Here is a 27,072-nt window from a genome sequence, read left to right on the forward strand (position 1 = left end):
TTGCCCACTGGCATCAACATTTTCAGCTTCTAAAGCAGGCAGACTCAAAATCAATGGAAAGAATTGATGAGGGGAGGCTCTCCTTGGAAAGGGGAAGCAGAGGATAAATATCTGAAATATACCCTGAACATGCCAATCAATATCTACACAGGCTCCAAGTTTTCATGCCCTCTTTATTGTCTACAGTAATTCTTATAGATCTAGGAAATAAACACCTAGCTACATATTTTTTTTTATTTTAAACCAAATGCTATGTTCAGTTCTAATTTATTTATCATCATATGAAATTTAATTAATATTCCTGTATATAATTAATCAGTAGTGTTCTGGTGCTCACTGCAAACCAGTACAGATATGGCTTTCACAGTGCAGAACTTCGGAATACGTAGTTTTCTATAAACAACATACAATCATTTATTATCTGCAAGACAAATAATTAAAAATCAAATCCACTGATAAATAACAAAGGTGATGCTTACACATTCAAATCCACCACTGGAAACACAATTGCACCTTATCCTCTTTGTTCATCTCACCTGCTGTTTCAAGAGCTAATCATCAATTTATTTGACTCTTTTTCTAAGGAACATAATCACCTGCCTGTAATACCTAAATTTCTTTTATTTAACATATCCTTAGCTACCCTGTTGCCATAGAAATTTTAAAGAGCAATATGCTAAGGGAAAAAATATTATTTAAACAGATTATAAAAGTAAGATGAGATAATAAAAGATTCACACTTATGCCTGACTTTCTGAACTCTTAGAAGCCTGTAGCACGATGAGACTATTCACAGTGAGAAAAATCGAGCATGGGGGTAATTCTCTGCAAACATTGTAAGAAGCTGTGACCCATACTGACTGTTCCTCTGCGGGAACTATGCCTGAAGACTGTTGTGGCTTCAAGCCCTGTTCCAAACGGTATGAGGTGGGACCACCACATACACCACAAACCCCCACCGGTGGCACAAGGCAACACCACCAGACCCCGGCCTGGGACCTGCTGCAAACACAGCGCAAGATGGACCAACAAGAAGAGGCAGAGGAGCAGAGACTCGTTCCTAACCCACCTGCTAAGCCCTTGCAGTGGGCACCTCTTCCAGCCACGTATCCTTGGGATTTTCTTTTATGACAACAAAAGAGCAGGACTTCAGGTCACCTGACAATTTTCCCAGTGGGATGCATCCTCTCCCAGTACACCAGAGTAGTGGCTCTGTATTGGTATGCCAAGGAAAAATGCCGGCTACTGAATAACTGAATCTCCTGCGATGTCTGAGGTCTGACTAACAGCCTTTCCTGCCCTCCTCTTCTGGGAGCCCTGACAAGCGCACACCCACACACAGTTTGGCTTCAGTAGAGCTCTTTGCTTTGCTTAAACTGGATTATTCCAGGCTTCTTTTTAAATAAATTGCTATTACAAGGAAAGCACAGTCTGAAAATAAAAATGGGCTTTGTTTCTCATATTTGATTTTCCCCATACTGATATTTCAGCTTCTCTTCCCAGAAGTTAATTAAAGAAAAAGAGGAATAAATAAAATCAGAAATTACCGCAAGTAATCTAGAAGTGGGTCGCATTAATGCTCTGCAATATATGGGCCAGCATTTGCATTGCAAGTGCTCCTGCTGGATAGCATTAGACATTTACCCTCCTTTGGCTGGAAACCTACATAGGAGAACAAATTAATACTGGCAGCTGACGACGATCCTTTAGTGTAGGTGAATGGGTAGAGACCTTTCTGAATAGGAACAGAAGGTCCTCTCTATTTTATTCCCTGTAACTATGCATGTGCAGCCTGGCTGACAACTGTGATGTGTGGGTAGCTTGCAGCCAGGGTTTTGAAACAGCTTGTTTTTCACCAGGATGCTTGCATTTCCCTTTGGCTGCTGGACAAAATATATTTTTCTGTCTGAAAAGAGGTTAAAGAGAGATGGAGTTTTTCTGCAGACAAGACACGTGGCAGTGATAGCAAACCAGGGTTACACATCCAACTGTTTTACTTAAATCCATCAGTAGCTCAGATGCCTAGCCACTTAAGGGATAAGATGTCTCAACCATATGGGATTGACTGTGAGACTTAGTTCATTAATGTTTGCAAACACTCATGGAAGAAAGGATTGCAGTTTACTGGTATTTGAAGTGGTTTTGTGAAAAATTAAGAGATGAGTCTCTAAGAGATGCTGGCCTGCTCTGGGGCTCTATGTTTTCATGAATCACAAAACACCCAGCTCAAGAAGAAAAAAAAAAAAATCCCATGGAATATAAAGTAAAACAAAAGTGGGATTCATCTTTTGAGTGGTACATAAGTTGGAGGAGATGTGGAATGCAATTTACCCAGAATAACTGATAACAGCCAAGGGCTATGAAAGAACAATTATGGTGAAACGTGAAACAAATGAGGTGACTTGAGCAGTTTCTTTCATCAGAAGTTGCCCAGGAACGAGTTGTTTTCTTCCAATAAAGGTTCAGTTGTTACTTTTTAAAGATAGACCAAGATGTTCATGCTGAAGTGGCCCATAATGCAGCCTTACTCTTGCAGAACAACTGACCTTTACCACCGACAAAGGAAGGTCTCTCCATGTAGGAGTGTTCAGGCACATTTATATTTGCAGAAACAAACCTGGAGCACACAACAAAAAGATGGAATGACTTTATGTGACAAGACTGTAAAACACAAAACGGGTCCAACTGCCCATTACTGAGGAGATCACCAGGCTGCAGCCTGAAGAATTTAGAAATCACCCCTTCTTATTAGATATTCAAGGTTATAAAATTTCCTGTATAAGGCAGTTAGCAGTGTTTCTTTGGGGAAAGTCAGCTGGTGAGAGACCTCCCTGGGTGAGAATGCATGGACCTTTGAGTGAAGACCGCAGGTCTCACTGAGTCACCAGAGCCAGTTTAAACCCAGCTGGCTGGGGTACCACCAGCAAGCTGGCCGTGACCACAGCAGCTTGATGCAAGCTGGCTGCTCATGTAGCTTTCCAGGGAGGTTTTGCTGAGCTCTGCATCGCTGCAGTTATGAAGTTAACGCTGGATTTAGAGACTTAAAGTTTCTGGTAGCAACATAGATATAGCCAAAGCAGAAAGGATTTCTACTAAATACAAATTTTCTACTCCTCAGTTGGAGAATCTGAGACACTGAGCTTTTTTAAAGGATGCCTAACTTCACAAAGCTGCAACTGCAGTGACACTTTAAAACAGCACTTACAAGGAGCTGGTGAGCAGCCAGATACAGCTGTAATCACTGCATCCAGATCAGAAGTATTTCACTACCACCTTTTTTTTTGAACCACTGCCAAATGTTGTCATCTTAAAATAATCTATTTCCTTAAACATGTATAATATGTATAATACATATTTATTATACATAACACACACATGCACATTTAATATAGCTACATACACATCCAAACACATTTCTAACCGCAAGCACGCACAGATCATCTCAGCCCCACACAAACCCGAAGGGGATGTGTTGCTGTCAGACTGTCAAATCATTATTTCCTTCCTCTTTTTCACTACTGTCTGTTACTGCCTGAAGGCTTGACTTTCCAAGGTTATGAGCAGCCAGTATTCACACACCTGTAAAGGATCTGAGAAAGCAGAGCAAACAGCACTCATGCACACAAACACTGGAAACTTGCAGAGTCCAGTATTTAGCTGCAAGCTCCAGGGACACAGATCTCCCCTTGATGAGTTTTCTGAGATTGGTGCAATCCTATGGCCTCACATGAACTGTGTTTCTTCAGAGAGTGAGGGATGCAGCTACTCTCCAGAATGAGCTCTGGAAGACCTAGTACAAATAAACCAATCTTGAGACTTACTACTACAAAAAATAACTTAAAATTTGGGGAAGCAGACTGATAACCTAAGATAACCTATCCCATTTCTAATGATCTTTCCTCCCAGGAGAGAGAAATGCTGAGAAAGGTTGGACTAGATGATCCTTGAGATCCCTTCCAACCTGGTATTCTATGATTCTATGCAGTCAAGGAACAACCTAGTGATTCCTTGCATCTGGAGAACATTTCTGTCCTCAGCTACTAAGCAAAGAGTAAAAAATTAGTAAGGTCAGAGCTTTGCTGGCACTCTCCCTCCCTTCTCGTACAAAGCCTCATGTTTTTCCTTCCTTCTGTTCTTTGCTTTACTTCTTCACAAGTGCATTTTTCGTCTCTTAATCCCTCACTTCACTGGGTGATAGTATTTTTAGTGAGTACGAGTGATCATTGTATAATTTCCAAGGACCAAGGAACCTCAGTGGTGCTAAGCTACCAAAAGACATATTGAAGCGGTCCCTACAAGAATATTCTGTGTAAACATACAACTGCAAAAGGATGTACACTGTATTATTCCCACCATGCTGGAAGCGCTCCATTCCTTCTCAGGAATGCAGTTGAAGGCTCCTTTTCCCACCATCAGCACTACCTGTCACAAGGGGTTATGCAGGGAGGACAGCTGGCCTTCCAACACCTGGAATCTTGCACTGTCTCCTCCGTGGCCTACAGCAGACTTAGGCAGCTAACAGTCCCTTTGGCAAGACTTTGACATTGCAGGGAGATGTGTTTGAAATATAAGGCAGATATACCATGCCGTAAAATAACATCACACTCAAAGGCAATTGGGAAAAGCAACCAGTCATAAGACAAGAAATAAACCTGTGCTTCTGGAAACCTTCTGTCACTCACAGCCGCATACTCCCCGTCGCGGGAGCGCAGGTATTAATCCCAGCTCAGCTGCCTGCCTTGAGAACTCTGCCCATGTCACGCTGTGGCAATCTTTGCTCCCTTGCTGACTCAGTCCTAGCGAGCTGATGTATACTGCTGGGGAACTCCCACACCTCAGCACAGAAGTAGCCAGAACAATTTCTGTATGTTGTTTACAGCTCAATTTATTATGTACTTTAAGGTGACTGAGGACTGAAAATTTGGTAAAATGAAAATAACTTAAATTCTCATTTTTCCCTCCAAAAAAGGATGAAGATGACTGTGACTGAGGCACAATACCCATTCCCAAACCCCTTTGATTACTAGCTTGCCCAATATGTGCCATTCCAGTCCACAGGATCACCTCCACTGGAAAGAAGAGCAGCTGTGACTAGGTCTGCGAAGAGAAGAACTGCTGTGTGGCCCTGGGTTCAAAATACACCCAAATTAAAGGGTGACTGGAAGCATATCTTCATGCAGCCTGCTATACTCATGGTGTTAAAGATGTCCTCACCACCGTGTGATGCTCTGCTCTACTGCTCTAGGCTCTCTCGGTCTCTGCCACGTGTATCTTAACTGTTTTATTGTACCAGGAGGAGCTAAGTAAACAGGAGAGTGAAAATCACCCTTACTTAAAATAAACACAGGAGAAAAATTGAGAAGTGAGGAAAGCCGAGGCCACGCTCACAATCATTAAGAGGCAAAGCTCCACTCACAGAGCATGTCCAAAGTGCTCTGGCCCGCTGGCGATGTGTCTGAGCAGACACTCGTAAAACTGTTTTTCTGCAAACTTGTACTCTCCATGTGAGGTCTGGAGAGGAGGCTGGGCTCTGCTGTGCTCAGCATAACACTGCAGAGACCTATGCTCCCAGGCGGATCCTTCTGCTCTGATGCTGCACACAGGTTTCCCCCTCCCCTCCCTGCTTGTTACTGTTAAATCTTGAATTTATATGATCTGAGACCACTCCATTGCGTTTATTTCTCATAAACCATCAGGCGCCAGAACGCAGCTTCTTGGATCATACAACGAAGCCACTTTCAGAGCATTATTGTAGCATGTGGGAGGCAAATGTTTAAAATCCCTCAAAGGAATGATTGAGACTAAAAATCTCCTTTGCCATATACTTAGGAATTCACTTCTACAAAGCACATCTCCCTTTATGAACCACCGAGAAGTCAAACTGCCTGAGTTATTGCCTCAGATCAACCATTCCTTCTCCTTGAAAACACCCACATCAAATCAAGGACATCAGTTAAGCAAATACCTACTTATACATACGTCCATATGTGCATGTCTTTATTTCATTGACAGTATAAATATCCCATTTCAAATAAAGCTGCTTCCTTCTGCTCTTGCTGCTCTGGCTCCTCTCTTTTTGCACATGCTTACAGGAATATATGCAGAACTACAGCAAACAGACTATGTCACTTGTACCAGCTATATATGTAAGATGCCCAGGCTGCTCTTTAAGAGACAGTAAAATCTGCTCTGGGGCAAACAGCATCTTAGATCAGGACTCAGCTGCTGGGCTCTGTAGCAGAAGACGCTCCTTATCACGTAATCAGAGAGGATATATAAATGGTGAGTGGGAGACAGAAAGAAGTAATGTTCTTATTTTATAGACTGGAAACCATGGGATGGAGTAAGCTGTCCAAGGGGATAGATTACTCCTGGCAGAGCTCTTAAGTAAAATGTCTTGGGGTTTAGTCCAGTGCACAACAAAACCATCCTATTTTCCACGGTGCATTCTCTTATTTTCTAACTCTCCATTCAATGCCTTATTCTGCTCTTCTGCTTCCGTGTGCAGATTGTTCTTCTCACCTCAAAACTCAACCTACTTGGGCCTCCTCATCCACTATGGGATCCCAACGGTCAGTATGGAAACCACTGTTCAAGAATTCCTCCTTCACCAGCACACCTTGATACAGTCAATGGAGGGCAAACATACGATTCATGTGCATGCACATTGCCAAAGCATCAGTTAACGGCTACGTACAAATTTTGGCTTCCTGCTCATTGCAATCTGGAAGGCAAGCTAACTGGTATTTCATAACAGCCACTACCATTGCAGGAATGGCAGACACTTAGATCAACGGAGTGCATCTGTTTGCCTGTGACCAACACACTCCAAACTAGCTTTCTGACAAGACAAGGTGTTTTTCCAATATTGCTGAAAGCATTTGAGAGAACTTCTGCTATGACCAAGGGGCAGAAGTCAAAGTCCAAGCCAAGCGTTACAAAGAGCCCAAAGCTGGAATTCATCTGTGGGAGAAATAATTCACATTTACCGTAAAAATTGTCACCAGATTTTAAAGCTGGTTTACAAAAGAAGTCAGACCATTGACTCTGTGGAACCAATTGCAAGGCTACAAACATCTGCCACTTTAACAGAAATGAGTGGAAATAACAGAGCTTAACGAGTACTTTTGTCTTTGCTTTGTGTTTGCATTTGCTTGGATAAAAATCAGTGTTTCTTTCCAGGCATTTTGGGAGAGATCGAGCACTAAAGCTATTTGGTTTGCACGATTCAGTTTTGGAGAGGTGGTAAAAAATGGGATGGAAGAGAATAAAGTTAGCCTTTCAGTTGTTATCAACTGCTAGATGTTTGATAAATTCATTGTGCAAATCCAGAGGCTTCCTGTAGCCATTTAGCACCATGTTCTGCTTCAAGGCAAGGGTGCCTTTGTACCATTAGAGCAGCTGGTGTCCTGCCAGGTGAATCTTGGGAAACCCTTGGGATCTGTTCAGAATACTTTTCTAAGGATAAAAATATCCTCCCTTGGCTTACCAGGATTATCACGGATTTCTTGGCATGGATTGTCAATGCTGTGCCAATAGTACAGATAAAATATCACAGCAAAACAAATCAGAAACAAACAACAATCAAAAAAATCCAGATTATAAAAGAATGTGAGCTCATGTACTGCCAGTCTCCAAGTTGAAATATTCAGAAAGCAAAAACACAAACCCCTGAGCTTTAGGGAATTGCAGCTGTTTTTAAGCCAGAGTGAACAATTGCGGTTTCCAGGCCAGCTTAGTAATTGAATTGATCATTTGCATATTCTTCAATAAAATCTAAGGAATGAAAGCATACCACCTCATACATGAATAAGACTATAGTTGAAGGTACAAAGGTTGAGTACTGACTGATAAATTGTAGTTTTGGGGCATGTGCTATCTAATAAAGTGCTCTGAACCAGTCTGGTTCATAACAAACATTCATACAATTCTGCCTAACATCTGTAAGCACGTCAAATTGATTTGCACATATGAAATGGCACAAAAAGCATAACTGGCCTCATAAAATTGAAATAAATTACTGTTTTCCTTAGCAAATATGAATGTTCTGAAAGAGTCTGACAGTAGATTATGAAGAACAAACTTCCATATGTGTGTTACAGTGGTGAATTTGTTTTCTTTTCCACAAAAGCTGATGCTCAGAGAGAGCGTGCAGGGTGCTGGCAACATCTGTGTTACAAACGACACACCTTGGGTTTTGTTCAGGAAGGCTTTTCATTTGGGGTAAACCCATCCTCCCTAGCCAGCGGTCCTGAAGACTGACAAACGTTCTTCAGGTTGAAGATGTGCTTAACCACTGCCACAGCCACCTCTGGATGTCGACACCTCCTTGTTCGATTCCCTTGATAGTGTTCATTGGTTTTCCATTTGATGTTTTCCAGCTCCCCACAAAGTCAGAGAAATAGGGTTTGAGCAAAAATCATGTGCCTTGGGTTTTGTGGAGACCACCTACTCCTCATTATTCACTCCTTAATCTATCTCCCACTCACACACATGAGGTCTCTGAACTTTACTCCCATCCTCACGCAATGATTTCCACCTCCATTGCCCCAGGCCTGCTAGACTCCATGATCAGCTATTATTATCCCTCTTGAAAACCACAGCAAAACAATCATCACTTTTAGGACCATACTGACATTATTTTAATGTCAGTCCTACCTCTCTCTGTAGAGTGCCCCACCTTTTCTTTCCATTTCCTCTTATTCTTTCTACAGCTAGCAAGTATTTTATTACTTGTTTTAATTATCTATGCAAGACCTAGTTCTCCCTGGAGACTGTCAGTTGTCACTTTATCTGATGCTTCCTGATGTTTAAGATGTAAATTTCTCTGTAGAAAAGTTCTTATTTTTTAATTCTTCATGGGAAATTAAGGCAGTAATTGCAATTCCTGGTTGACTAATAACTTTACAGAGCCCTTTTCTCCAGTGACTCCATTGCTTACTCCTGGCACTATCATCCCTTTTACCCTCCTTTTCTCCCAGGAATTTTGACCCTCTTATCTCACCTATTCAGGTAAGACAGTAGTTCACCATTGCATGCAGTGCTAACCCCACAACTTTACCTTCAGGTACTGTGTTGCAGATTGCTATGGGCCCTCCAACAACTCTATTTCCAGTCTTCTTTACATTACTGTGCAAATGTTTCCATAGCATCTCAGTGCTCACAGCCAATTCCCAAGCTATATCAGACACATGCCTTCATCCCCTGAATCATCTGACAGCAATTTTCTTCAGATCTTCTTCCCATCCATCGCTCTCCCTCCCATGGTATTTATGTATCCTGCACTTGTCCTTTTTCATTTGCTTTGATTTACCCCTGTGTCTTCATGCAGAGGTGGCAATGATGACTCCTCTAACTTCTCCCCACATTTCACAGTGAAAGGCTCCTGCCATCGCTGACCATTTTACAGCCAGCTGCTCAGGGAGCATTCAACCCACCAACAACTACCTCGTCCCTGCCAAGGTCTCCCCAAGGTCCAGCACCATTGCTAATACAACTGAACTAACACCACTGGGTCTTCCCCCTTTTCCTTAGGAAAACCAGAAACACTGCTGGCAATCACCTTCCTGGCAATCACCTTCCTGGGCTCACTGCAGTCCTGTTTGGTTTGGCAGAGCTGCCCAAAGACACTTCTAAATGATAAATTGCCTGGACATCACAAGGATTTTGCTGGCCCAAAGCTGCCTCTCTAACCAGAGCTAAGAGCACATTTTCTAGTGAAGATGCAACCTGTGAAGGGCAGTGATAATACGTAGTATTTCAGTCAACTGCCTGAAGAAAGATAAAATAAATTGGAGAGATACTGTATTTCAGGTTAACCTGAAACAAAGTGCTCAGTTTATTTTACTTGCTTTTATAAAAGCAACTGTATACTGGACTGGGAGCTTCTCCAGTTGATTTCTAGGGCTTGTTTGGAAATCACTGTTGCTATTTTCAAGATTAAAATGTTATTTCAAGACTCAAAATTGAAATATGTCATTTTGAAAATAGCAAAAGAAAACAGCTGGAGTTTGCCAAGAGTATTTAAATTTTTCAGCCATGACTAATTAAGTTTAGAGATCATCTCTCCTTCTTCAAGCTGGTTCCTCACCTAAAGATCCAACAACTATATTTCTAAAAGAATGCACATAATGCTATTTGTCCAGAATATTTTCTTTGTTTTAATTCCTTTCAATATCTCTTTCTTGGAGAATTTCCACCCCAGAATCCAGCATGAGGAAGCTCTCAAAAAATTTCTGACTTATTTTCCACACGTACGAAATGACAATGCAGCTGTTACACCCCATCCACCCCACTCCTATTGCAGAGCTGATGCAGTCTGCAAGATGTGCTCTCCCAGTTATGCAAGGAAACAGTAAATCAAGGTTTCGTCTGATGAGCTTGTTTTAAAATAGCACAAATATTGCAGTCAGCACCAATTCAGAAAAGTTCAGCACACATTTAGGTCTGTTCCATTTCATGACATCACTTAAACATCCACTTCATCTATACAAGTATTTATATTCCACTGAAGACAATCAGACACACACACAAGCATATCCGCAGTCCCAAATCAGAGGCACATGGTAAAGTGTAAAAACTAAATTCCACGTGAAAAAAAAAAAAAGTTCTTATGCTAAACTCCACTTTCCATTGCTGTCTCACTGCATCATACCAGTGGAGTGAACAGGAAAAGAGATTTCCTGAAACAGTAACCCTAAATCTGTCACTGTAGCTTCACAGCTGGACAAAACTAGGGGAGAATCAAAGAGAGCGTCAATGCCCACTTCTGCCAAGGTGCATAATTGAAAAGTTCATCTCTTCAATAAATTCTTCATATATTCTGTCACAGTAAATCACAGAATCACAGAATGGTAGTGGTTGGAATGGACCTCTGGAGATCATCTAGTCCACACCCCACCCCCCCCACTAAAGCAGGTTCACCTACAGCAGGTTACACAGGACTGCATCCAGGTGGGTTTTGGATATCTCCAGAGAAGGAGAATCCACAACCTACCTGGGCAGTCTGTTCCAGTGCTCTGCCACCCTCAGAGTAAAGTTTTTCCTCATGTTGAGGCAGAACTTCCTGTGCTCCAGTTTGTGCCCGTTGCCCCTTGTCCTGTCACTGGGCACCACTGAAAAGAGCCTGGCCCCATCCTCTTGACACCCACCCTTTAGATATCAATAAGTGTTGATAAGGTCCCCTCTCAGTCTTCTCTTCTCCAGGCTAAAGAGCCCCAGCTCTCTCAGCCCTTCCTCATAAGAGAGATGCTCCAGTCCCCTCATCATCTTTGTAGCCCTCTGTGGGACTCTTTCCAGTAGTTCCCTGTCCCTCTTGAACTGGGGGGCCCAGAACTGGACACAGTCCTCCACATGTGGCCTCATCAAGGCAGACTAGAGGGGGAGGAGAACCTGCCTTGACCTGCTGGCCACACCCTTCTTAATGCACCCCAGGATACCATTGACCTTCTTGGCCACAAGGGCACATTGCTGGCTCATGGTCCACTTGCTGTCCACCAGGGCTCCCAGGTCCTTCTCCGCAGAGCTGCTCTCCAGCAGGTTGACCCCCAGCCTGTACTGGTGTATGGGGTTATTCCCCCCCAGGTGCAGGACCCTACACTTGCCCTTGTTGAACTTCATTACATTTCTCCCTGCCCAGCTCTCCAACCTATCCAGGTCTCACTGAATGGCAGCACAGCCTTCTGCTGTGTCAGCCACTCCTCCCAGTTTTGTATCATCAGCAAGCTTGCTGAGGGTGCACTCTGTCCCTTCATCCATGTCCTTGATGAATATTTTGAATAAGACTGGACCCAGTACTGACCCCTGTGGAACACTGCTAGCTACAGGCCTCCAGTTGGACTCAGTATCACTGATCACAATCCTCTGAGTTCTGTCCTTCAGCCAGTTCTCAATCCACCTCACTGTCCATTCATCTAATGCACACTTCCTAAGCTTCTCTATGAGGATGTGATAGGAGACAGTGCCAAAAGTCTTGCTGAAGTCAAGGTAGACAACATCCACTGCTCTCCCCTCATCCACCCAGCCAGTCATGCCATCATAGAAGGCTATCAGAATGCCCATTAGGCTTGTGATTTCTTTATGATTTATTTTGAAACCCTGAACTAAAGGAACTAAAGAGCAGAATCTTGTTACCAGGGATTCAGCTAACTCCTTAACAAGCAAAAAGACATATTCCACTCTCACTTAGCCCAAGGGAAAGCTTCAACACCTTAGCTATCAGTGAAGCTAATTTAAATGCGCTGATCATAGGATGCATCCCCAAAAGGTTTAGACAGAAAGGCAGGAGGTTTTTCTGAAGCTGCAAATTGAAAGTATAAACAAGAATTAGCCAGAGGGCCACAGTTTAGCTGCCAGTCAGGGCAGTGTAACCTTGCTGAAGCCATGGGGTTCACACAGAGAACAAGGTCCAGAATATGGTGCTGGATGCTAAATGCAGCTGCAGACCCAGGAGCCAAACCATCATCAGCCTCTCAGGGAAGGGGACTCGAGGATTCGGTTCCCGAAGGTTCCTGCTTTCCCCACATCATATCTTCCCACAGGACTGCTTTTCTTCTTCTTCCTCCTCTTCTTTCTCCCTTCCTCACCTCACACCGTAAGCACAAACAAGCTTGATCCAGCTGGCATCCTGGAGACGAGATGGAGGATGGTCTTTCAGGGAAACTGGATAGTAAAACTGAGACAAAGCCCCTTTGGTGGACAAAGCTGGATTGTCTGACAGGAGCCAGGCACTGACCTAGACATTGACCATCCCAGACAGCTTCCCCAGCAAAAACACTGCACCAGTGAGGCATCAGCTATAAGCATGGCACTGGAGAGATGCCTGACTTTACAACTGGTTTGTGCTGCTACTGGTCCCTGAGTCCTTTTGAGGAGCAGCTGGGAGGTGGTTAAGACACAGGCACCTAAAAATGCAGTGAGTTTTGACCTCTCATTAAACTCCCATGGCAGATGTCTGCCATTTCTCAGCAGCTTCCTTTTGCCACACGATGCCCTGTTCTACTGTCAACGCATTTTTACTAGAATTTAACATTTCAGCTTATGCTGAACGTCACTCTCTCTGACTGACACATGCTCCAAACCTCTTCCTTACCTGCTGGCAACATCTTGGTTTTGCACCAGTTTGGCTAGGAATCAGTACCAGTGTTCATTCATCCACTTGCCCAGTTTCAACCTGTTAAACTCCCATGCCTTTATTTTTACCCTCTATTTCCCTGAGCCCTTGATGCTATACTTCTCTGGTTTGGGAAACAGCTAATCCACCCTCTACTCTTTGATGGTTTGTAACAGGTAAAGTTTAGCTCCAGAATGTCATGAACAAGCTCAGTTTTGGAGATGAGACTGAACTAGGTATAATCAGCAACAAAAAGAGCCAATATAGCAACATTACAGGCAAGAACCTTGCTGAGATCTATATGGGCTAGAAAGATAGTAACCAATATAGGGATGACTCTTCCAAACTCAAGGATTTCTTATCCCATTAATAGACTCATTTCTTTTCAGCATCTGCCTCCTTCAGCATCAAGGTTTAAAGCAATATTTGGTGAGATGTTATTGTGAACCTTTCTGTAGGGAAACTCTTGCTGCATAATAATAAAAATTGCCAGGCTTACATCAACTGAAATGTCATCACCAGCACCAGAGATGTCTTGCTCAGTCTAAGGAATCTGGGACTGATCCCAGGTCTGTCTGGGACCTGATTATCAGAGAAAAATGGTCCCTCTCTCCACTGTGCTCAGTACAGTCCCACTGTTCCTGGTACTGTAACAGCTTTGACTTTAAAAATATGTGTTTTATTTTTTCATTTACAACTGGGAAAATATTCTTTGTTTCCAAGCACAGATGTAGTCCAGCCATCAGAGCAAAAGCTGGATAATTCATATTAGCATCCATTCTTGCCTGCCACAGGATGGTACTGGGAAGGTGCACGGCTAGAAAATCATGCATTTCTGAAAACTAGATGAGAAGAAAAAGCAGATGTGCTCAAATTATCCTAATATCTAAACCAGAGAAGAAAGGGTTACTGCTGGTTGCATTTCTGTTCTGTAAATCTTTTTCATATCAAAGTAAGCAAGTGAAAAAAAAAAGAAAAAGAAAAAGTCCAAAAGAGGAGTGTAGATGACTTATGTTTAGGAGGAAGCCGGTGGATATGTGCAGAATGGGCCCCATGAAGCTATACGCACCCTGCTCCAGCCCAGGCTGAAGCCATGTTACCAGCCCCTTTTGCTCTGTGTCCATAGGAGACACAAAGCACAAAGCTGTTGCCATAGCCACGCCTTTACGTCCCAGGGTCACGTCTCCCTCCGCACAGAAATATTATTTATAAGGTGGCTTAGGTGTGCCTTGCGCCTGGCAGTTAATAATGGCAAGTCCCATCCCAGGGGAGCTTACAGTCCAAATTAGACATAACACAGCAAGAGGGTACAATAAACACAGGGAAGAGAGGGTCAGGATGAGATGCTGTGTATATGCCCTGACAGCTCTTTTATTCTTCATAGTAAACACCATAAGGACTCTGCATTCCTGCGCATTTTTGCAAGTGTCCTGCTGGTCTGTTACGCTGCAGCCACTCGGTGGTGACGTAGCCTCAGCTGGGATGGGCTCCATGGCCTCTCCAAGCAAACCTGAGCCCTCAATGATGGAGCTAAACAACCCTTTTGAGGAGCTGCCAGGCCCATGCAACCCACCTGGCCCAGCGTCGCTCCCTCTGCTATGTCGCAGTGGTGCACAGGCACTGTCCCGCTCCTGCCCGCCATACTGCAGGCAAGGACAATGGGCTGCTGTCAGCAGGCCTACCATTTCCAACAGCACCTAGCATCTAGGGGGAAATGGGGTGAGCATTTAGACCCTGAATTGGCATGGAGAAATCATGGGGCTCATAAGAACTGCTGGAGTAGGCATGAACTTGTCCTGAGAGCAAAAGGACTTAACAGCGAAGAGAAACCCGAGTTATGTAGGCTCCCAAGTTACTACAGCCTTGTCCCTACACCCAACACAGCACACAAACTTTACTAGCAGGGGGCCAGACTGACAGCACTGAGAACAGAACTTGTCTCCGTCTGCTGGCTTGTTGACAGCCAGCACGGTGCATGCCGAGCTCCTGTGTCCCACCAGGGAGAGGTGAGGTTCACCCAACCCACGCTGCCAGCAGAAAAACTGCCCTGTCTACAGAGAAATGAACAGAGATTGCCACTGCAGCACGAGTCTGCAGGAATGGTGATAAATGACAACTTTGCTTTCCACCGCATTCCACTATTTTGTCCTGCCAGAAGCATTTCACTCAGGTCTATTAAAGCCACCATGGCTGCCCATGCTCTCCCAGGCTCAGGCGACGCAAATTTCTTCCCAAGCGAGGTTTGTAGCACTTCAAAAATTCATATTTATGGGCAACATGAAGCAAACAGAATTTAATAAGGAAACAAACAACAGGATGGCTGCTGGGTTCACTTTTACATCTACTGCAATCAAAACATCTATGGGGTTAGCAGGTGAATCTGCTGCAGAGCTGAGGTTGCCAGTTCGTTGCTACATGGCAGCTTTGCCTGAGGCCCAGCCGACTGCAGCACCTATGGGTGCAAGTCAGAAGGGACATTTTGGCTCATGTGCCCGCTTCAGGCTGTCCACTGCTATATTAACGTTGCAAGAAGCTCCCCAAAAGCTGCTGATTAGAAGGCATCATCCTCTGTCCCCTGGAGGACACAATCACCTCTACACTCACGTCCTCCTGCCAATTACCGCCCATGCTCCAGCACCCAGTTTTGAGAGGTCAGTCCCAGCTCAGGGTGTCAGGGTGGCCCTTCCCAGAGGCACCAGTGCTACAACAGTGTTTATGGTTCTTTTGAAATCAGCGATCCCAAGTAACCTCCAAAGTCTACTTTCTCCACCTCTCAGCCCTCCAGAAAACCCTCTTCTACCCAGAAATTTGACATTTCTTAATCTTGGCTTGTTTTCCAGGTCAGCAGTCTTCTTCCCCAGCACTCCCAGTCATTCAGCAAAGGCATGCTGAACGCTGCCACTCTCTCTGTGCCTTTGCCATCCTGCCGAGTGTGCCTGCTCCACAGGCTACTGGAGGCAGAGCCACGGGAGCTGGCTCTGATGGCAGCTATGCCCTCCCTCAGAGGATGCTCTGCCACTGTGGTACCTGCCAAACCACCTCAAAGCCATCACCAGCACACATATCACCAGTCCCAGAAAATGGCAGGAGGGGAATGATTCAAGTGACAGGCACAAACAAGCCAGGCACAGCCAGCATTAGCCACTAAGCCCTGCAGGCTCCTTCCCTTTACCTCCCTGGCCACCTCAGTGCCATGCCTGTGGCTGTGCATTGCCTGCCTGTAGGCACTGCACAGCTGCCTCGGCTTTGCTGGAACTTGCAGCCTCTGCAGCTGAATTCAAGGCTGGGCAATCCAGCACTGTCAAGAAAAAGGATCAGGATGGTGCCAGACAACACTCGCTGCAAAAAATGACACTGCTGCAATGACAGTACCCAAATCTCAGCCTGGCAGATCTGTGGAAGGGTTACACTGGGATTCACTGCTGCCTCAAAACTGCAAAAAAGTTATTTTGCCTTAAATTAATTGTAGTTCTCACTGGCACCATTAGCCTGGGCAAACCTGTTTGTGTCAAGCCATCTACCTCTGGCCTGCTGGAGACCCAGAGTAGTGTCCTGCCCCCAAAACAAGACGCTTCTTTGTGGACTTCTTGGGTAATAAAATAAAAGGGGCACTTTTTTCCAAAAAAGAACAAGGCACCTGTGAGTGCATGCATCTGAGCACCACCCATCATCAAATTGTATCTCAACTCCACACCGAAAGCTCAGCTTGGGCTGCAGTTTAAAGCAAGGACCATTTCTGCCTCACAGCAGCTCAGCGGCATCATCAGTTTTCCCCCGTGCACATGGGAGTGTAAATGCTCATAACTATTCAGCTTGTTCCGTGGTTTTACATTGAAAATACGTTGCTATGGAAAGCGCAGCACAGGAACGTGCAGCCACCACAACGCACCACAGCAGAAGCAGCCCACAGCTTCTGCTGATATTTGCAGGCCCTCCGCTACCATCCACACAAAGGCTGAAAACAGACTTAAAGCTCAAATGAAGCATCTGTAATAATTCATTTCTGCCCATCCCTCCCCAAGGCACTGAGACTTTTCACAAAAATCATACCAAGCAGCCCACATAGGCTCTGACGTCACCTCACCAATTTCTAATTCCTCGCTGCACACATGCCTCAAAAAGGAAATTCCTTCCAGCCCCATTTTCATTCTGTGTCCTGCTTTTGTCTGGGAAGCAGGTTTCCCTCCAGAGCCACCTATCTGAGGGTACGCACAGGTGCTGCTCTGTCCTTTTTACCTTTTAGCCACAACATAAAGCAAATCCCTTGTGCTGCTCCACCCTGCTGCCCGGCTGACTGTGAAGGATCTGATTTCTGTCATTTAAAGCTGACCTTGGCAAAGGTCATTCAGTAGCAGCAAAGTGATCTGCAACTACATATTCAGTGCAGAGGAAACCTGCCTGTACCATTAAAGCCCAAGCCTTTGCCATCTCCAAAATGCATGGGCTGGGACCTGAAGGATGCTGAGCATTTTCTGATCTCACTGACTTGATGAGACTTGGGAGAGCTCAGCCAAAGCAACGCAGACTTGAGCTCACAGCACCATGAATGAAGAACACCTCTGGGGTTTTTCTTTCCTATGAATTTTAAAAATATCTGAAATACCGTTTGTTTTCTTTCTCATATTCTGGAGGAATTGATAAATCCTCAACTGCACCATCAACATGCAGCCATCAGCACTTGATTTCTAAAAATGTGTTTGTATTAAGCTATGAAATTATTTACGATGGCCATAAACATCCTCCCAGCATCTGGCAGCTGGAGAGCGCCTTGGAACTCACTCATTTACTTACATTGTAAACCACTTTCTAATAAATAAATAAGCTCTTAATATCTCACCCACAAAAAGAGGCACATTGCGTACAACACTATATTTAGGGGTCCTTTGGAGGTCAAGAATTCCACAGCTGAATTTCTCTGAGGATCTTTCTTTGGTCAGTGTATTTTTATGCCCAATTGTCAGTTTTATCTTGAAATCCGTTTTAGAATTCTCACATTGCTTTGAATGCTGGAGAAGCGGCTGCTTGTTTCTTGTTTTGCCTGCACCTGGGTCAAATTCTGATCTAAGGGTCAGAGAGGGGCACTTAAAAAGCCAAGTAAATGCTTGCTGATCCTTTAGTAGTGACCTTCCTGGGAGGGACTGCTGAGCCTCCAGGCTGCCTCCCCCGGGTGGGGATGCTTTTCAGGCCAGGAGGATGCCCAGTGCCAGAGCCCCTGCAGAAAGGAGAATGCTGTGCAGCATTGCAAAGAGGTGCAAAATGCCATGCTGCAGTAGCACTGCCTTTGGGTTTTACTGTAGAGGGGCAGTCAGGACATCCTTCCTCCTGGCTCAGTATCCACAGCCCAGCCACTGCCTGTCAGGTGGTACAGAGCAGGGAGATGGGAAAACATCCCATGCATCCCAGCTGCTGTGCAAGGAATGAGCCATGTTAGGGCCCCTAATGGATGCTGAGAGTATTTAAACTGATGGAAACATGATTTTCAACTTCTGTGAAATCCACCACGGTGCCCTTGAGGGCAGGATGAGGATGAGTGGCTGCTTCAAAGCAATCCTGGATTGAAAACAATGTCAGATCAAACTTGACCTAAAATTTGTGTTTTGTAAAAAAAAAAAGCAATAGCCTTTTACAAAATCTAAGGTAAATAAGGACTGTTTTTACATACTGCATCACTTATACAAAAATAAAAATCAAACTCTCCCTTAATTTCAACCAGTGCTGGTTAAATGAAAAGGTTAACTAGCAAAAAAGAGAAAAAAAAATTCATTCACTCTCCCTGCCCTAGACAAGGAAGAGAGGGAAGAATGAATCAATTAATAAAAATCAGTTTTGTTTTAATCATGTGAAGTTATACTCACAGACAGCTAGAGATCTGAATGAAGAATTTTAAAATAGGAGGCCAAATGTAACCAGGTCCTGCTATATCACCAGTGCTCTATAGAAAAGCTCCATACGAGGGTCTATTTACCCCAGTTATCTACAATTGCAAATGGCTTCAGAGATCTCTGACTAACTGCAGAGTAAAAAAGAATCCTCTCCCCTGCAGCCCCATCTGCTCCATTGGGAACAATACAGCTGCAGCTCAAGATGAAGCTGGACCATGCAGAAACTCCCAGCATGCATGGCATGGGCACTTGGCACCCTTCCTTTTTTGGTGGCACAGACAGTCCTCCTGGTTGCCCTGAAGAAGCTGTCCCTGTAGCACAGCCACGATGGTCTCTGATGTCTTCCCAGGCATCCAGGAGAGAAGGGAGTGGGTCGTGAGGATGCTGGTAGCAACCCCAGTTGGCCACAAAAACATAACCAGAATGCAAAATAGCTTCTCCAGAAGTCTCTCAGTTCCTCTGAGTTGCCTCCCCCGGTGTGTCCCCTTGTTCAGTCGGTGCAGAAGCTCTGCAGAAACCTTTCCCAAACACAGTGAGCTACATCTTGCTATGTTTTGGGTTTTTTTTTTTTTTTTGTAGAGCTAGTAATTTCCAGCCAGCAAGGGACTATTCCAGTAAAACTAGGCAGAATCCGCTGTTTTCTTAACAAAGGCAAATGCAATGGGATCGCTGCTGGTTTTCAACAGAAAACCATGTGATTTTGCACGTCATTATTGCAATACTTGAAGCAGCACAGTCTGCTGGCTGTTGATCAGACAGATCTGGGGGGGAGGTTGAATGAAAGAGCCTCGGGAGCAATGGTCTAAGTTTACCCCTGTTGTAACACTGCTCCACTCAACCCAAACAGGAACTTAGCCCTACAGTTTTGGAACTATGCATGGACAGGATGAATAAATCCCATCACCGAGGGTTTCCTGCCACTCCTGCTGAATATCCAGTCCTATTAGTCAATGTCAGGCCCTGGGCAACATGAAAAATTGCAGAAATCCATCCTGGCTGTCGCTGGAAATCAAAGGTCAATTTCAGAAACTGAGAGACTCCTTCCAGCCTTGGAAGGCACTCACATTTCAAGACTACAAAGTGCAATTGTCAAAGCTCTGCACATTCATGTGAAACAGGAAGGTAAAATAAGACCCTGGACAATGGGACCCCGGAGGAGTGGTGGAGGAATGGGGCTTTTCCCAGGAAGCCATTTGCTAAAATGTTAAAATAGAATCTCTTTACACAATAGATTGGAAAACGTTAACAGCCAAAAACGTGTTAGACGACAGGATTTCAGATTAGAAACACTGGGTGGGTTGTCCTGTGAGCGTGCTCTAAAATAATTTATGGAGTGTCCAAACTGAGAAATATGAGTATTTTCCCTAATGACCCTTTTGGTGGGGTTTCTACCTCTGCTTTCACTGTTAAGGTTCCTTCCTCTCCATACCCACAACCACCTGCCTCCATCTCATCCCATTCTCCTGTCTTTTACTCCTCCTGATCCCACCCCTAGCCAAAGCTTCCCTCTCATGCTCTCCCACCACATCTATAGTCACCAGCCCATGTGAACGGGCTGTGCTTTAACTGTGCTTGAGAATAAGAGGCAGAAAGTCAGGCTCCCCAGTTTCTATTCCCATCCCTTATCCTCCCTGCAGAGCCTTCAGGAGGTCATTTCATCTCCATGATCTGTGACTCAAGTCCTCCTCATGCAAGCAGCTCTCGATGATCTGAATACCCCCTGTGTGTCTCCGGGGAGCAAGGTCCCAGAGGCCTCAGTAACAGAGCTCACGCTCGCCTTGTTAAATGTTGAAAGATTTTAGGTGTTAAAAGGGAAAAAGGGCCCTTTTAAGAACTTCTCTGGGGAGCAGATGGCCAGCAGCTGAACCTTCTCCTGGAAATCTGTGCAGTTTTAAGTGGGAAACATGGCCCTATAAAACTTTAAATAAATCTATTGTAGACTGCGTAGTAACCAGTGACAGGGACTTACAATCCACCCCGTCCTGGAATCAGCTCTCCCTCCCCAGCCACTTCTATGCTTTGAAGTTTCCACAACGCCCAAATTTGTCGTCGCCATCCAGTATCTAAGTAAAATCATCAGAGACTTCATGTCTGATGATTCAAATGCTCAGACCTGAGTCTCTGTTTTTAGAAGGTAAACACAGAGGTATATCCTGGCTTCCCAAAGGGAAACACAAAGCCCTGGCTTAAAGACATTGCTGCCCAGTTAAGATGATGCTGGCAGACAGATAGAGAGGAGACACTTGGCATAGCTTTTATGTGCTTCTTCAGTGAGAGCATCTACCATCCTGTACTGCAATGCTGCAAATGCGCGTCCCAACATGAGGGTCTGCCCTGGTCATACTTGAATATTCTCCTGCTAGATCACTTTGCAATAGGTGATGGATTTTGTGCTGGTAGGCAGTTATGGTGCTGAATCTAAAAATAAGCAGAGTAGCTATGATATACAATACTCCAGGATGCCTAAAATTCAAACACATCACACATCACATCCTGCTCTGATTTTTACTCCCTGCACTGCATGTGTTCAGCTGAAAAGCTTTCATCCCATACCTGAAGGTGAGCAGAGTGAAGAGAGGACATAGTCTGTATGAAGACGTTTGTCTTCACACTTTCTCCTGCTGTAAGAGCCACCCAGGTGGGAAAGCCTGAATATTTCCCCATGGCTCTTGCTCTGCCCAGGCTCACCTGGCAGTGTTGGGTGTCACCCTGCCTGGGGTGGCAGCAGGGGAGAATGGAAAGAACAAAAGCAGCAAGGCGCTGCATGTCCAACAGGAGGAATCAAGAGGTGTGTAAGAGTTCGAGGGAATTGCCACACTTCTTCCTACACAGAAGTTGCATCTTGTGCTTGTTGTGCAACACAGGGAAGCGCAGGGCCAGGAGAACAGTCCCATGACAACAGAAGACACAACAAATTCACTCTTCTCCTTTTTTTCAGATCCTTAAAGTATTGCGAATACATAACTTACAAGAGCTAAACTCCTTGCTTCACAGTTTTACTTTACTTTCAATGTGGGTAACTCTCTGTTTTTCAGAGAAGCAGAGATAAGGCCCATTCTCCTGCACCATTTATATTTTCTGGATGTGCTGAAGGTCCCAGTTGAACTTCTCCTCCCTCCCACGGACATGGTGCCACAGATGGCACCAAGCGGTAGGGACAGCTGACAGCCACTCTCAGATGCAGCACTTCTTCTGAGATGTTAACGCCCAGGTGGACAGTGGACAGCTTGCCCTCGCTGTTCTCCAAAGCTTCTCAACAATTCCTCTTTGCTGTCTGCATGGGATCCGCAGTCCTAAGTGAATTCCCTTTTCGGCTAGACACACTGTGTTATTTCACTATAGCACTGTCTAGACAACTGAAAAAAGTGTGAACAATTTAACGTATTACTTTTCCCTTGCTTTTCATGAAAATGGTCAGAGTCTGGAAGATTTCTGGTCTTTGTGCAGGGTTTGTTTGAGGGGTTTTTTGATTGGTTGTTTTTATATACACATACATATAGACTGAGACAGCTGTAAATATTTGTATAGAGAGCTTGAAAAAGCCATTATTATTTTCAGTTAGTGAGAAGGTGTTGTCTCACCATCAAGACTTCTACAAGATTCAGCAATTTATCTATCCAGATCATTCTGTGAATAAAATAGTCGCTGTCCTACCAGATAGAAAGCAGATACTATCCTGCCTCCCCTTGTAATACAACCAGCATGCCTCAGAAACAAGCAGCAGCCATTATTAAATGCAAGAGAACCATCCCTTTCACCCTGCTGAACTTCATCCAGCCTCAACATTTCCTAAAACTGAAAAAAAAAAAAGATGACACTGCATAATGTCTTACATAAATTTTGCTGTCCCAGGAACTTCCACAGACAATCCAAGGGGTCAAAGTACTTAAAGAAACCAGATTCTTATGGGATTTCCAGCTCCCACTTCCAGATCTCAGTGATTACACAGAAGGCAGCCAGCATCACCCTTGACAGGTCCCCACCACTGCAGCAATTAAATGTCCAAATTTTTTTGGGTGCCTGAGCCTCCTGCAGGAATCCCTCCAATGTTTTCCAGTGAAGTCTGGATAAGGAAAAGCCAGCCATCAGCAACAGTACGAAAACAACTGTAATCTGTTCAACTTCTATTAATTCTTCTTTTTTTAAAAAGAACATTTTCTACCATTTTCCCACTAAATACTGGAAATTAAGTAAGCAAAACTTCTTGTTGTCTGTGCGAAGATACATGGACAGGAGAGGAAACCCAGGTGCATCACCAAGTCTTGAAGCCACCAGTAAACTAGCAAATTCAGTGCCAATGTGCGACCTTGCTCAGTGCTGGCTGGCTGGGGACTTTCAGTCCAGCATGGGCCATTACTCCAAGAAACACATAAGGTGGAACAAGGACTTCTTCCCTCAACACTTGGCAGAGCAGTATACTAGCTATCTAAACTTAGACAATAAATACAGAACAAGTTAAGTTCTCCTGCTCCACTGGAATCCCAGAGGTGCTTTTGGAAGGCTGCTGTGCTCCATGCTGCAATACTGGGGCATGCAGGGATGCACACAGTGAGCAATGGGCAGAGGCGCTGCTGCCATGGCGGGCAGCTGGGTGTGTGCCCAGGCGTGCAGATGCTTTTCTCCTCTGCATCCACATCAACTTGGGGGTGGGAGCTCCAAAAGTACATGCTTCCTGATGATAATTTCTGCTTCTCCCTGTTTCCATCAGGGCCAGGAATAACAGGAGAGTGGGCTCTCCCCCAGCCCCTCTTCTCCTGGTATTAGACATGGCCAGCAGCATGAAGAATGGGGGCCGAGGAACGTGCTTGCATTACTGAAGCAAATGTTTTTTGGTTCCTCTGGATATTCCAAGACAAGCTTGGACTGCACTGCACTTAGCTTGCATGTTATCCAAACTAGTCCAGCAGGGCCTAATCCTGATGAATAGCTGGGTAGCTATTAAAATTGTTTTCCTTGAACAGCTAAATGGAAATGTGAGGGCTTGACGCTTGAGCTAGCATTTAAAATGGGCTCAGGTAATCAAAACACCAGATCAGAGAGTGCTGGGGGTTTTGGAGGAGCTGAGATTCAATTCAGCTTTGAACCTTTAGTTTATTATAGCAAACAATTCCCACCCTCAACAAATGAAACTAGCCTTGGCTCCTTACAGAGACTGGCTGGACCTGATCACATGGGTTCACAAGAACTGCTTATACCTTTTTGGCCAGCAGTGCTTCTTGTGCAACCTAACACCATCTGTCTGTCATTCTGTCATGTCACCTCGGGATGCCACTTGGGAAGAAACACGTCACTGGTCATCTCTCGCTGAAGGCATCTGTGATGCCAGCAGCCAAGATTGCAGCCATCTCTCTGTCCAGGCAGCAAACACCCAGTATAAATTTAAAGCAACAAACAGCATGAAGGCAACTCCAGTACATGCAAATTATTTTCCTGCATACATGGCCAAGCTGCAAGCCATTATCAGAAAGTGCCTGGTAAATACAAGAAACATTGTGTATAAGTGATACAGGTAGCTTTTAACTGTCACACACAAGCAGCACAGATACACAGCAGAGCGATGGATAAACAGGTTAAATGTATGAAATTTTTCTGCTATGTTAACTTGCTCCAGGCCCTTTGGCATGGCTGATGGTGGGAAAGTCACTGAAGAGCTGCTGAGGATTTGACAAGATGCTGATAAAGTAATTGGTGTAAGAGTCAGCATGCAGGAGAAGCCAGCTTGAGGATGGAGAGCCCGTGGGTCCTGCATGCTGCTCTCGTTCCCATCCCCAACCACTGATACTGGCATACGTGAGGACAGGCCCATAAAGATGGAGTCCCCAACCATACAAAGTGGGAGGACGAATGGAGGGAAGGTGGCCTCAGAGCAGCTCATTTCTTGAGCATGGAAGTGCCCTGCAGGTCCCCAGCCAGAGCTTTTCCCCGAGCACCACCGTGTTGGACTGGTAGGTGGGACAGGCAGCTCCAGCAAGCTGAGTGGGCACCGGAGCCACATGCCTGTGCATGCTTCTGTCCAGAAACATCACCACCAGAGTAACCTGTTTTACTACATCCGAGCAGATGAGTATTTCGTGAAGAACAGGAACACAAATTGGGAATTTCAAGCAAGTAAACTGGACTGTATATTCATGTAAACAGAGGCAGGTACGCTGCATGAATAAAGCCATCAGATACTGAGCCTCACTGATTTGGTTTCCTGAGCAGTCTGAGAGAAAGCTACAAAGGACTCCTCTCCAAGCCACATCCCTACAAGGAAGCCTACATTTAAAAAAGAAAAAGGAAGAAGAAACCATGTTCTGAGCTCAGCCAATGCTATGCACACTTCACTAATTGCAGCTATTCTGAAAAACACCATTGTGGGCTCAACCTGCCCACAGAGGCAGATCAGCAGTGCTCTTTCGTGGCAGCGCTGGGTGGCTGCGGAGGGGACACGCATGCTAACTGCTGTCCAAACTGGACAGGGGGGGAAGGCTTGCTTCCATAACTGTAGCCATGCAAAACAATTTGGTACCAAGTCTGCTCTCTGCTAACAGTCTAACTTTCATGCTTTCTATAAAAACTAGTAACAGCAATGTTCAAAGCCCAGAACGCATACATTTCAGACAACCTGCTGCTATGTAATGTAATATAAGGAGAGTGGCAGTGCTTCAAAGCTGAACAACAGGTAATCCAAGAGTTAACTGACAGCAAAGGGATAAGAGCCGCAGGAAGACTGTCAATAACATTTGCGTAGATCTGATATACCAAATAAGAGCTGTGACTCAGACTTCACCTAGGGACCATAGATGATGCAAAGATGCGTTAAATCCTTCTCATTTCTCCTTATTTAACCTTCAGTTGCTGCATCAGGACAGTGGATGCCAGCTAAGGGTTTCTGTGTGCCCAGGGGAAGCAAAGTCCAAGCACTGTGGGGCTCCCTGGGACGCATTAGGAAATTTGGAGGCCATATAGAGTATCCCATTAGGTTGCAGAGCATTGTGCAGAAGTCCTTGCTACGCAATGCCAGCTATGGGGATAGAGCTCCTGTCTTTCCAGGTGTGGGTGGTATGAGACACTCCATGCCTTTGGGAGAGCTCCCAAAAGTCACAGGGGCTTCCCCATAAGCCGCAGTTCAGCTGTAGCAAGGCAAGGAAGTTTTTTTCAGCTCTCCCTGGTCCTATTACTCATGGATGAGCTGAAGGGGCAAACCCACACCACAGCCCATCGCCCTTGCAGCCCCTTGAGGAATGTGCCGAGTGCCCGCATCCAGCAGTGCACCTCCTCGGGCAGCAGCGGAGCCATCCGGCTGCACGGCACACGGCTTCAGCATGCCGTAGCTGGGGGGAGCATACGGTGCAAGCCAATTGCAGAGCCTGACGTTCAATGAGACTTGACAGGTCCCACTGAGGTCTGCATGCAGAGAAAGAGCCCGGGGCCCCCAAGCCGGCGACAGCACCTCGACTCTACCCAGCCCCAGCACGCCCGGGGCATGCGGGATTCAGCATTTGGATCATCTCACAGCAGGCTGGCAGGGACCCAACGGCGCGAACATCATCCCGTCTGCAAGAGCGTGGAGCTGGCTCGCAATGCACTTTTACCCTTGGCTTGGGGGCAGGAAAGGGGGATGCACACGCAGGGACATTCTTCACTTGTCACCCCCAGGCTTAGGCTGTTTCTTTCTTTGCAATCACCTAAAGGTGAGGAGGAGTTGAAAAACATTACACTGACAGCGCTGTCGGAGCTGCGGATATAGGGCCTTCCGCTCCACGCCAAGCAAACCCTCTGGAATGGTTTGGACACAATAGGTAAACAGTGTCGGGCTTGCTCAGCGGGGAGACATTTGTATTTAGATGTTACAGATAAGTGGTGCATATTTGAGACATCTGAAAGTTATTATTCCAGGCAGTTTCTAAACAGAGAATCACAGTTGCATAGCCCCTTAACTCCGAGCTGACAGGCAGGATAATGATTTAATTTATTGTTAAACATAGGCTCTGTTTTAAGTGGATGGAATTCAACATCATGGTAGGTTTTGGGGAATGGGGGTGTATTGCAAAACACATTTCCAATTGCTGGAGCTCTGATCCACAGGACCTTCTC

At 45.1% G+C, this 27,072-nt stretch overlaps 1 protein-coding gene across 1 annotated transcript in view; it reads right to left on the reverse strand.

The window, feature by feature from the left end:
* Positions 1-27,072, reverse strand: part of NEURL1 (neuralized E3 ubiquitin protein ligase 1) — a 160,710-nt gene that overhangs the window by 17,591 nt on the left and 116,047 nt on the right. The gene's annotated exons all lie outside the window — the stretch shown is intronic.

The sequence above is a fragment of the Leptosomus discolor genome, chromosome 6 (genome assembly GCF_034619465.1).
Source record: "Leptosomus discolor isolate bLepDis1 chromosome 6, bLepDis1.hap2, whole genome shotgun sequence".
NCBI lineage: Eukaryota > Metazoa > Chordata > Aves > Leptosomiformes > Leptosomidae > Leptosomus > Leptosomus discolor.